Source organism: Prinia subflava, chromosome 1 (assembly GCF_021018805.1).
Source record: "Prinia subflava isolate CZ2003 ecotype Zambia chromosome 1, Cam_Psub_1.2, whole genome shotgun sequence".
NCBI lineage: Eukaryota > Metazoa > Chordata > Aves > Passeriformes > Cisticolidae > Prinia > Prinia subflava.
Window position 1 is genome coordinate 97,326,747 of NC_086247.1, and position 12,516 is coordinate 97,339,262.

Here is a 12,516-nt window from a genome sequence, read left to right on the forward strand (position 1 = left end):
TCAGCCTATGTCTCATTTCTTATGATTCCATCACTGCTCTGCAGCTTCTATGCCTACCTTTCAAATCTTCAGCTCTCATACCAACATATCTCTACATTGCATTGTTATGCTAAAATCAATATCTCTGTGGACCTCTACTGCTTTGGGTCCACATAAAGTTTTTATGGGATAGTAAATCAGAGTATTTTACCATTTCAGTATTACAGGATAAAGAAAATAGTGATTAATTTAAATTAAAGGAATAATTGTTGCTAGTTTCTGCATTTACTGCAGGAATATTTCTCTAGGTTCAGAAATAAACTAAATCTTGAGATAAATACAGTATATTCAGGAGTATTCTGGGTAATAGTTTTTCATCTTTTGCATGTCTTGCAGAAGTTAACAGAAAGTAAAATAGCTTACTCTAATTTTTTGAACAAGAATGTAAGCACAAATCCTGCAACTAAAAGAAATAATTATTGTACCATGATTTACAAATAAAGTAGCAATTTTTTTATGAGGAAATCTACACAAACTGTCATTTTCAACAAACTTAGTGTAGTCCATTACTGCTAACAGCTTTCTCACAGCTTTTCTGTGTGCTGAATATATTCAAGAACATGTATTATGTCATCCTTAATGCCAGAGGTAAAAAAGTTTGGGGTTTTTTCTTCCTCTCCAGAACTATTGAAGAACCAACTGCACAGACATTTTGGACAAGAAATTTTTGTTACAGAAGGAGAATCTTACTGTGGTATCACCCATTTATCTTCTAACACAAGTAAAGATAAGTATTTTTTATACATCACCTGCTTGTCACCTCTATGAGGTAAAAAGCTGACTTCTGCACTGCATATATTTTCTACCTCTAAAAACACACCAAACCACAGGAAGAAAAGGATATTTTGAAAACATACCTTGACAAATCTGAAAATATACACTCTGATGACTTGGGCCCCCAGCAGTGCTGAGATTGGGAAGGATTCTGGTTTATATAAAAGAGGTTAGTCTCACTGTGTTTTAAGGATGTCTTACTTTGAAAGACAAGTGTCTGCTAGGGAAGGCAGGAACCTCCCTTGGAATGGAGAACGTAAACCCCCTCCCCCTGAATTATTATAATTTTGAAATTAAGGGGCTCTCAGGCAAAGACGTGAGGATAGGAATAACAGTTCTTTAGTAGGAAGTATAACAAGGCAAACAAGAAACAACTCTGGCATTAACAACAAACAGATTTAGGAACCTTGTGACAGCCTTTTGGCCAAAATGGAAAGGGATGGAGAAGAGGCTTTGCTTCACAAAACCCTGGAGCAGTCTGATCTCGATGCCCCTGCAGGACTCTGAGGAGCAGCAGGCTGGAATGGCAGAAATGAGCAGAAATCTCGGGCTGGTGGATGAGATGTATTGGAAGTTCCACGGCGGTAGCTGGAACTGCGGGACAGCACGGCAGGGCAGGGGGTGCAGGGTTGCAGTGTAGGAAGACCCAGAGCAGTGCCGGAGAAGCGACAGGGGCGGGACAGTGGCAGCCCGGCTCCCAGCAGGGCAGGAAAAGGTGAGCTCACTGGACTCCGGCGGTGACAGTGAATTCTCCCCGCAGTAAGCAACAGCTTGACCTTCTGTCTTCCTCCTGATGCTGAGAGCAAGAGAGCACAGCTGCCCTCAATCCTGTCCTTTACCTGCCCCCAGAACTCGTGGTATCTTCCTCCTCAGAGACAAACTCCCAGGGAAAAAAGAAATATAGCCAGATGCTACACTCCTCTTTCTACTTTAGCCCACTTATTTTGTTTTTAAGTACCTATGTCCTGGTTTGAGGCAAATTTGGGAGAAAACCTCTGAATGGGGTCTCTCCAGAATAGCAAATCCAAGCAGCCCCTCCCCTAACTGGCTCGGGAAAAGATTTCCTTGGAGGAAAGTGGAAAAAATTTTTTATTTTAACAAGCAAAGTATCCAAAAGCATAAAAAAATAATAATATTAAACAATAAAACCTCTCACTGTTCAAAGAGATGGCAAATTCAGAAAGTCCTTGTCGTGCAGCAGAGCTTGGCCCCCTCAATCTCTTATCAGTCCCTCTGTTATGAACGAATTTCCCGGTCGGGAGGGATTGTGCCATTCCTGTTCTAGCAAGACAGCCGCACCATCCCCCCAGAGGAAAATGCGGAGCACCCATTAGCATATTAAAAGAGTTTCTGAGCACTCACAATGTAACCCCCTCCTCCCAATTTGTGCTGTCACCCTACCTTTTAGAAAAATGGGAGTTTTTCTTTTTTGTGGAGAACCCCATATCTGGGGTGATGCTGCTGTCCCTAGAGAGCCGCTGACCCCCTCCTGGCTAGGCTAGATGTAGCCCCCACACCCCAGCAAGTTTGAGGACGAAGGGAAGCTGCCCTGTGGCATTCTCCTACCTCATTAAAATGTGAAAAGGAGCGGCTCCTGTCTAGATAGCCCTATCATTGTTCGCTGTAACTACCTTTTTTCAGCAGGAATACCCTCTGCTGCACCAGGACAAATGCATATGCATTTGTATATGCAAATAAAATCGACCCTGTGAATCCTGGGAGGGTTTTTTGAGAGGAACTGCACCCTAAGATGGGAAGCTAGATGCATCAGAGGAGAATTAGATGGTGCCCTGGCTGAGGGGGTGGGCGCATCCCCTGGCCTGGTTTGAAGACTCACCATGACCTATGAGGAGTCTGAATGGAATGGGAGCTGGCCAGCTCAAGTGACTGAGACAGAGAATGGGAAATTCTCGAGGTTTTTCCTTGAGGGTAAAGAGCTGATGTCTGCTAAGCTGGACTCCAGTGATAGACCTCCCAATGCTCTGCCTTGTGATGGTTGACCAGAGAGAGCTTCTAGCTGTTCCTATGGGAACAAGGACTCAGCACCTACTGCGGGCAGCTGAGTGAAGAACTGCAACAGCACCTGCTCCTTCGGATTGCCACAGCAGAGTGAAAAACTCCTGTCGACTCTGCAATCGAGCTGATCACTTTAATAAAGAGCTGAATATTAATAAAGGCATATGCCCTGTTCCTTTCACCTCTGGCTCTGGAAAATGCCAAGGTCCAGGGCTGAGTGGGCCACAGGAGTGAGATCCTGGTGCTCTTCTGGATTTTCAGTTCAGAGCAGGTTCGAACAGTTCCAAGAAAAAGGAAAGAAAGTACAGTCTGAGCAACTTCTCTGCCTCAGCTAGCTAAAACCAGCTAAAACAAAGGAGATCTCTTTCCTGCTGTCTGTCTGTGCTGCAGACAATATAGTCGAGGAGGAGAATGTGGAAGAGTGAGTACAGTTTCTGAAAAAAAACTTGGGGCTTCTCTTTCTCCCCACTTCGCTCTCGGAACCAGTCTTAAAGGCACAGAACATAATATCCAACATAAACAGAACAGAAGATTGGGGATACAAGCATTATAAAGTCACCCTAGAACAATGTATAAGTACCCAGTAGTTAGTTTCTTATCAACCTATGGAAAAAATTTCTACTGACATGAGGGGGCCAGGGGGCTCCAGCCAGCTTTCACCCCGGCCACGCTGGTCAGGAATGGCCATTCCCAGACTGCAAGCAGTCCAAATAATGGTAGAAAGCAAAGCTGTTCACTTCTTTCTAGGTCCTGGATATCCTCGATATCTAGGTTTCAAAGCAAGGGTTCAAGAAGGCTCTCTCAAAATGGTGTTTTTCTTCCAGATGGTATAGGAGAGAGAGAGTGGAGTCCTGTATGCTTAACATTTAAACTGGGGGGCAGAGGGATGGAGTGGAGTGGGTAGGTGATTTGCCCTAGGTCAACACAGGGCACGGTCAGTAAGGGGGACAAGGGGGCAGGGGATGGGAAGATCTGGGGCAAACCAGACACTGGAGGGAGTAACAGGAGGAAACCACAAGTTATAAAAAACCCACCACCACGTTCTACAAGTAAAAAATTAAGAAACCCAACCTCTAACAAAGTATTTCTTATATGCCTTCTATTTCCACATGTTTTCACAGTTACTTTAACACTTCTCAATCCAAATATGCATACCCTGATGAATATGCATTTATATTTATAAATATCCCTGCTCATGAAAGAAGACTAGGTGGAGGCAAGTTTATAAATAGGGAAAGCTTTGGAGATTTTCTAGAGAGTTCATGGAGGTAATCAGAGAAAAATCAACTATAGGAATAGGACAACTATTGGGGTGCCTGGCTCCCAGGGTCAAATCCTGGCTAGCTCCAGACCCTGGTGCGTTAACCCGATAGTGGACCCAAAGTAAAAGACAGAGGCACTCCTTTTCTTCCTCGGGTCCACAGTCCCACAGCTTTGTTGTAGAACCCAAACTCTGGGAGGAAAAGAAGGAGGCAGAACCCATGTGGCAAGGGGTTTTAAGCCTGGGGAGAAAGGAGGGGGCGGGGGGGGGGGTGGCGGAGGAACCACAACAAATGGGGAATGACCCAGGGATGGGGAGGGGCCATAGGGGGGAATCAAATAGGGGATACTGAAACCCAGAGGGGAGTACAGAATATACCATGTGCCAAATATAATAAAACTATTTTTGTGTGCAAATATGACAAACCACACAATGCAATATAATAAAAAAATTAACTATTTAGTGCACTGCAACAGACAACAATAGGAAACCTTGTGTAAAGACAATTCATTTGTATACTTACAACAGGAAAATGAAGAAAAATCTCATCCAATAAAAGACAGCAGAGAAGCAAAAAAGAGCAAAACTCCTTGAAAGCCCTCTCTTTCTGTTGCATTTCTGTGAAATGGTATGCTCTGTTTCACCCCTCGAAAGTGTACAGTTTATTCCAAATCTGTAACCCTCCCCTGAAGTATCATCTATCTGTAATCCCACTGGCCCAAATCTTATTCCGCGCCCATTCTGAATCTCCCTGTTAAACTGTGCGGGGTGACAAGAAGCTCCCTTGCTCTCTTCTGCTCTTGCTCTCTCTCCCTTCTCTCCCTTGGTCCCCTTGCTCCCTCTCTCCCTCTCTGCCCCTTGCTCCACCTTCCCCCCCCCCCCCCCCACCCCGCTCCCCTCAGAAACCATGGTGCTCCCCAGGGAAGGACCCCCAATAAATCCTCATCTAACTGGCCCCCTCAGAAGCTGTGTGGAGTTTCCTTGCCTGCCTGCTGCTACCAACGAACCAACAGCATAGGGTCCCCTGGGGACCCCCTACATGCACTGCAACATCTTTTAAAAGATATAAAAAATGTAACTTGATTTTTGCCTTGGTGTTTGTCTGTGAACACTGACATGCAAGTTATGCATGTAAAAGATGTTTGACTCTGGTATTTCAAATCTGATCATTTAGATGGCTTTTACAGTAAATCTTGATGAAAATGTATTCTTGAGGCAAATTCATCACTTATACCCATTTTAGCTTGCAAAAGTAATTTCATGACATATTGTGTTGCATGCTTGACTAATCCCGGGGGATGAATATTCATGGTAGTTATGAGATAGACTCTTCTAAGCTCTTGGAGTTCCACATTGGCATCAGGCATCACAGCAGCATCAGAGATCATTTTGTTCAGCTAGAAATAATCTGCTGTTATGTCTTCAAAGTAAAGTGGTTTTATCACAAGGGTCACCAATCTTTGTGTTGAAACCTAGCATTATTGCTTAGCTAGAGACATAGCCAGTTTACCATAGAAGTGCTAGAAATAGCAAAGCGTAACTGAACAAACAGTCCTGCCAGTTCAGCTTCTCTGAAACCCTAAAAACCTCTATTCTTCAGCGGTGTGCCACTGAGCAGTAAGATATTAACCAAAGAAGGATAAATCTATGACCTGTAAAGTTTATAGTCATACACCAGTAGTATTCATTTGGAAGCTGCAATAACTGAAGATACATTAGCATAAGCAAAATGAAAAACAGTAATTGGGAGGCAAAAATAGATTAATTCGAGATTCCTTCACTCAGAATCCAGAGAAATCAGAGGTAGAAGGAGATTGTTAGATTTTGCATTCATTTCCCTCCTGTATAACACTCTCTAATGAATTCTCTAGAAAAAATTTTAATGAATATCAGCAATTGTAGAATGTTTTTAAGAATGGTTACGCATTCAAAATAAATCTATTTGAATCTTTTAATTTTTTAAAACAATATTGTGAATGCAAGTAAAAATTATTCAAATGACAACTTTTTAAAATATCTATAACTAAAATAAGTAAATTTTTCACATTACCAAACTAAATTTTAATATTTTAAAAAATTCTTTTTCCACAAATTTGTGCTATCTCAATTATTTAGTCAGATCCTTATTGGAAAATCCTACAGTTGAGAATAGTTTCAATGGTGTAAATCTGATTATCAGTATGGATTTTTAAATTTTTTATTTCTTCTTCCCTTTTATGGTCAGTAGTTATTCTGTAATTTGTGTGCCACTATCACATTCTCCTGATCTTTGTAGGTTTGTTAATATTCTGAAAGATAGATATTCCATGTTAAATTTCCAAACATTATTCATAATTGCTAGATTTTTTTGTTTGTTTGTTTTTTGATAGGCAACATCAAGTTGCCAGACAAGGTTTTTCTGTTAAAAGAAAGTATGTCTTGCACTCCCCTTTAGCTTGAATAGTTTGAGTCTCTCAAAGGCAATCTTTGCCTCTACATTTTTTACATACATATGGCTGAAATGGATATTTGAAGTTCCAGATGTTAAAAAAAAAGCATCTCCCATTAAACTCACTTGACACTTCTGTTTAAATTAATCAATTAAAAGATATTTCAATTCCCTGTTGCATCTTGCTGTTTTGCATCCTGTTTCCATAGTTTTCTATCCTGCTATTATCCATCCTTTGAATAATAGCTAGCAGGAGCCACAACTGTACCAACACGTGATGCAGAACATCAAGAATTAGGCTAGAGAATGAAAGATAGTAAATAAGCCTCTCAGGTAGGCTCTCTTTCCCATGAAAGGTTGGACCACATGATCTTTTGGGGTCCTATCCAGCCTGGGCTGTTCTGTGATTCTATGACTCTATTATTACACAGTGTCTGGCATAACACAAAGCCAAGTTTCAACTGGTGTGCTTCCACTGACTTTCACTGGAGATAATGAGGCAAAGTAAGCCCTTTGGGAGTCAAAAAGACCTAATGTGTGGAGCAACTACTAGATTCTGCTCCGTGACTAGGACTCCCAGGCCCAATATCCTGCAGACAAAATTCAGAGAAATCACTAATATTATTGTTATTATATGAGAAGGGAGGGAAAATAAAAATGGATGTTTGCTGGAAATAAGCATCTCCTTTTTATGATGCCTGCATACCTTTAACTCATTATACTTTTTTATCATTCTAAAATCATTCAGAGTGCTAATCAGTTAATTCTCTAGCATGAAAAGTAATTTTAACACTTTGAAAATTGATTTTACTCGTGTTTAAATCCCTGATAAAGCAGATCCATATCTATATGCAATTATACTTTCTATTTCTTCACAATTAATTTTCAGCTGAATTTTGCCTGTCCACTCAAACACAAATATTTATACAATATAGTTGTCTTTGAGTATGTCAATATATATTAAAACTAAAACTGATTGGTAAAATCAAAAAGATATAAACAATTTAGTGAGTTATTCCTTTTTCACTTTTTTCTTTATTTCTCCCTCCTGTCCCCCCTGATAGCATTAAAGTTTAAAGTAGAACACATAAAAAAGCTTTTGAAAACATGTGAGAGCTTTTCAGATTTTGTTCTACTTTCAAAATAGGATTATGTAGAAGTCTCCCAGCTCTAAGGAAATCAAAATCACTAGCTTACTTTAAGCAGAAGCTAGCAGAGTCTTGAGCAGTTAAAGGTTTAAAGCTCTGAACAAATTAAAATAAATGCCATCCAACTGCAGAGAGGTGCTATTTAAATCATGGTTATTAGGCTCAGCTTTCTGCTTTTTTCAGATATTTCAAACTAGACCATCTCTTGATAATTTAGAATTAATAAATAAATGAATATCTGGGGATACATCAGCTAACCTACCTGACTAGGAAAACATTTATTACCCTTAATCTCTTTTCATCCTAGATAAAGGTGAACAAATGCCTTGAGTGAGATCACACTGCAATATTTCTCCATTCTTTTTGTCATAGTAACCGACAATTAACTACAGTGAGTTTGCAGATTATCCTGAAATTGCTCCCTTTCTCTGCCCTCCCCTCTCACCAAATTAAAGTTGGTCGCATCAATCAAGATTGTTTTTATTGGTTGGAATTAAGGCAGAAGCAGGTTAAAGAGCTTAAAAGGGACAAAAATAGAAAATACTTCGGTGGTTGAAAAATGCTCCTCTCAATTTGGAGCTTAGTGCATAGAAAGTTTTAAGACGAGAATACCCTCATACTGGAAGGTTGCAGCATAACAGCTGTCTCAGAGCTCTGTTATTGTGCTCTTCAGTGAAAACACTAGTAACTGTTATGTGAATAACCTAGGATAATATGATTTTGAAAGCTCTTTACACCTCAAGATATGAAAATAATTCCGAAATTGATTTACTAGTGTTATTTAATGCCATTAAAATCCATACATCTGCCCAGTTTTATAATAATTACTTTTCAGAATAGAAAACACTTTATTGACGCTATGGGCTGTGGAATTCTGGCTAGCTCTCACCCCGGCCCCCTGGTCAAGGGTGGCAGTTCTCAGACTGCCAGCAGTCTAAGTAATGGCGTAGAGCAGAGCTGCCTTCTGCTCTATGCAGTCCCTGTATATCGTTGGCGTATAGGTTCAAAGCAAGAATCAGAGAAGCCACTCTTAGAGATCTTTATTCTCCAAAGGGTGGTGCAAGAGAGAAGGCAAAGGGGGTCCCACACCAACTTTTAAAGTGGGTGATAACAGGGAATAGGTACATTTTTCCAACCAATCAGGGACACAACAGGGAGGGGGGAGAGGAGGAACTCCCAGTCTGACATCCAACAGGGAAGGCAAGGGGTGTGGAAAGGGTCATGTTCACCAATGGGACATCAAACGAAAGAGGAATTCCAGGGTGTGGTTTAGGATTGACAGGGATTTCTCTAGAACTGAGGGAAGGGACTAGGAAGGATTGACATAATGTAAATGAGGTAACAGGTTGGTCTGGGGAGTGATGGATAAGAGGGCAGGGGAGGGCAAAAACCAAACAAACCAAATATCGGGGGGATAACAGGAACAAACCATTGGGAGAATAACTTAACAATAACTTATCAAAACTTATCAAAAACCCACCACAACACTTTATAATTTGGACGTTGTTTTAGTCTTTTAAAAATATCTTTCTATATCTGTAATAAGCTCTCAATATTCACATTTATCTATCATAATCTTATGAGATATGGTTGCTCTAATTTTTGCTGGTCTATATTCACTATACTTGCTGCAATCTTGCCAATGGATGAAGTAAATTTTAGTGCTTTAGGCTATCATCTTTTTATTTTATTTATGTTAGAAGTTGCCTAAACCAAAACTATGTTAAGCCGCTATAAGACTAAATAAATAGACTAAGGGGTCGTCAAGAGGTGACAGAAAAAATTCTTAGCAGTACTGATATGTTAAGCCATCATCCATAAATTTAGTTCAGAATGTTAGAACACATAGGGCACACATAATCAAAGTGATGATTAGATTTGACAATCTCTCTTTTATGTTATTTTTAATATCAGAGCTAGATCACCTGGTAATAAAATTATGTATTGAAAGTAAGTAAAAGTAAGTAAGAAGAAAGTAAGTAAAGTAAAAGAAAGTAAGTAAAAGAAAGTAAGTAAAACTGAATGAACAAGAGAACCTAATGCATAGACATGCATAGCAGACCTGGTTCCCCAAATTAAATATGGTGTAAATCTCACATTTTCTAATAAGCCATGAATGCTGAGACATTGGAAATTCTTCACTGCATTCTTCTATTATCACAAAAGATATTTTGTTCTTAATCAGTTAATTAATATACAAAACTATTCTTATAAAAGATGAGAGGATTGAGCAAAAGATGGTCACGGGTTTGTTTACTTGACACTGAGCCTGCTGGCAACAGGTGAGGTACCCTTCTCAAAGGGAAAAAAAGATATTTGCTCAGGAGTTCACAGGTCTCACTGGTCTAGCTTTAAACTAGACCTGAGGGGGGAAGAGGGTAAAAATAACATCACTAGAGATAAGCCCATTTGTGGGATGTCACTCTTTGAGGGACAGTGTGCAAGTAACATAGTTGAATTTGCTGTCTCAGTAGATGTAGGCAATAGAGATCTGTGTGGCAGCAAGGATGCAGGAATTATTGATTTTAGGAACCACAGACACAGTGGAAAATTGTCATGCAGGAATTAGAACTTCTTCACCAAAAAGGTGCCAGGATTGATAATCCAACTGAAGAACACCTACACCACACACCCACCACAGGCAGCAAACAGGAGGAGCTAAAAGTCATTGTGCAGCAGAAAGGATATGCATAATTGCCCTCGTGGAGACGTGGTGGTACTACTTGCACGACTAACATGCTGCAGTGGATGGCTGTAAACTTTTTAGAAGGGATTGGGAAGGAATAGGAGGTGTTGGAATAGCCCTGTATGTTAGTGAGTGCCTAATTTTCTGGAGCTTAATGGTGGCATTTATTGGTAAAAATCAGGGATAAGACCAACAAGGCAAATATCCTGGTGGAACTGTGTTGTAGGCCACTTAACTATGAAGAAGAGGCAGATGAAATATTCCTTAAGCATCTGGGAGAAGTCTCAAGTTTGCAAGCCCTTTTTTCAACTTGGCAGATGTCTATTGGAAAACAACATGGCAGAAAGGAAACAGTTCCATGAGGTTCCTAGAGTGTGGGAGATAACTTCCTGACATAGTTGGTAAGGGAGCCAACTAAGGAAGGTGTCCGTCTGAACCTGCTGTTTCTAAACAAAGAAGGACCAGTGGGTGATCTCATGATCTGATGGGTGGAGGCCATCTTGGGCACAGCAACCACTATAGAGTTTTCTGCTCCAGGGGAAGTAAGGAAGGGGAAAAGCAGAGCTGCCGCCTGAGACTTCTGGAGTGTAGACATTTGACTTCCCAGAACACTGGCCAACACAGTCCCTTGGGAGGCAGTTACATAGGGCAAAGGAGCCCCAGAAGGCTGGACATGCTTCCAGAAGGAAAACTTAAATGTACAGGAACAGGCCATCCCTATGTGCCTAAAAACCAATTGATAGGGAAGACCAAGCAGGCTGAACAGAGAAATTTGACTGGAACTTGGGGAAAGAAAGAGTATAAATCACTTTCGGAAGGAGAGAGATCACTCAGGAGGACTACAAGGATCTTGTGAGCTATGCAGGGAGAAAACTAGCAAGGCCAAAGCCCAAATATAACCTAATCTGGTTACTGCTGCAAAAGGAAAAAAAAATTGAAGTTTTATAAATATATTAGCAACAAAAAAAGGCCAAGGAGAATGTCCACCCTTTAATGGAAGTGTGGGGAAAAGTAATAATGAAGGATGAGCAAAAGGCTGATGTACTTAATGCTTTCATTGCTTTAGCCTTCCACAGCAAGAACAGCTGTCCTCAGGGCATCCAGCCTCCTAAGCCTGAAGACAGGAACAGGGAGCAGAATGAGGGCCCAAAATCCACGGGCAAATGGTCATTGACTTGCTACACCACTTAGATATGCACTGGATGGGACCCACCCAAGGGTACTGAGGGAGCTGACAGAAGGGCTCACAAAGTCACTTTCCCTCATTTATCAGCACTCCTGGCTGACTGAGGAGATCCTGGTTGGCTGCAGGTCAGCAAATGTGACACAAGAAAGTCTCGAAGGAGGATCGAGGCAACTGCAGGCCTGCCAGCCTGGAAAAAAGGGGGTTTATGGGAAACCTGATTTCTCTCTGCTTCACTGCCTGACAGGAGATGGAAGAAAGGTGGCATTCAGCCTCTTCTCCCAGGTAAAAAGTGACAGGACAAGAGGAAATGGCCTCAGTTGCACCAGAGGAGGTTTGGATTAAATCTTAGGAAAAACTTCTTCTCTTAAGGGGTGTTGAGGCATTGGAACAGGCTGCCTAGAGAAGTGGTGAAATTATCATCCCTGGAAATATTTTTGAAATATGTGGATGTGATACTTGGGGACATAGTTTAGTGCCGAATATGTTGGTGCTGGGTTAACTGTTGGACTTGATGATATGAGAGGCCTTTTACAACCATAATGATGCTATGATTCTATGACCATTATGTGTTTTGAGATAATGCTTTCTGTAGCAATGGTTATAGATTCCTGAAATGTTTAAAATAACTACCCTAGAATATCTTTCCAATTTTTCCCTCACAGACCTAAGACAGAGATATATATTTTTTAGTATTTATATAGTTATATATACAAACATATTTCTATTCTTTGTATGTCACATAAAGTCGATAAGAATCCTCAGTCTTGATATAATTCACCTTGATGTGAACAAAACAAAATAACATAGGTTCAATATCAGATTCAGGGAAGTGTGAGCAAAGCAGTTTTCTACTTCAAATATCTTAACTTGTGATTGTAATAACTTATGATAAAGGGTTTAAAAAAAAAATATATATTCAAGCCAAATCCAATGTCTCTTGCCTTTTGCAGCTGTCCAAGCTTCAAATACTTCAATCCC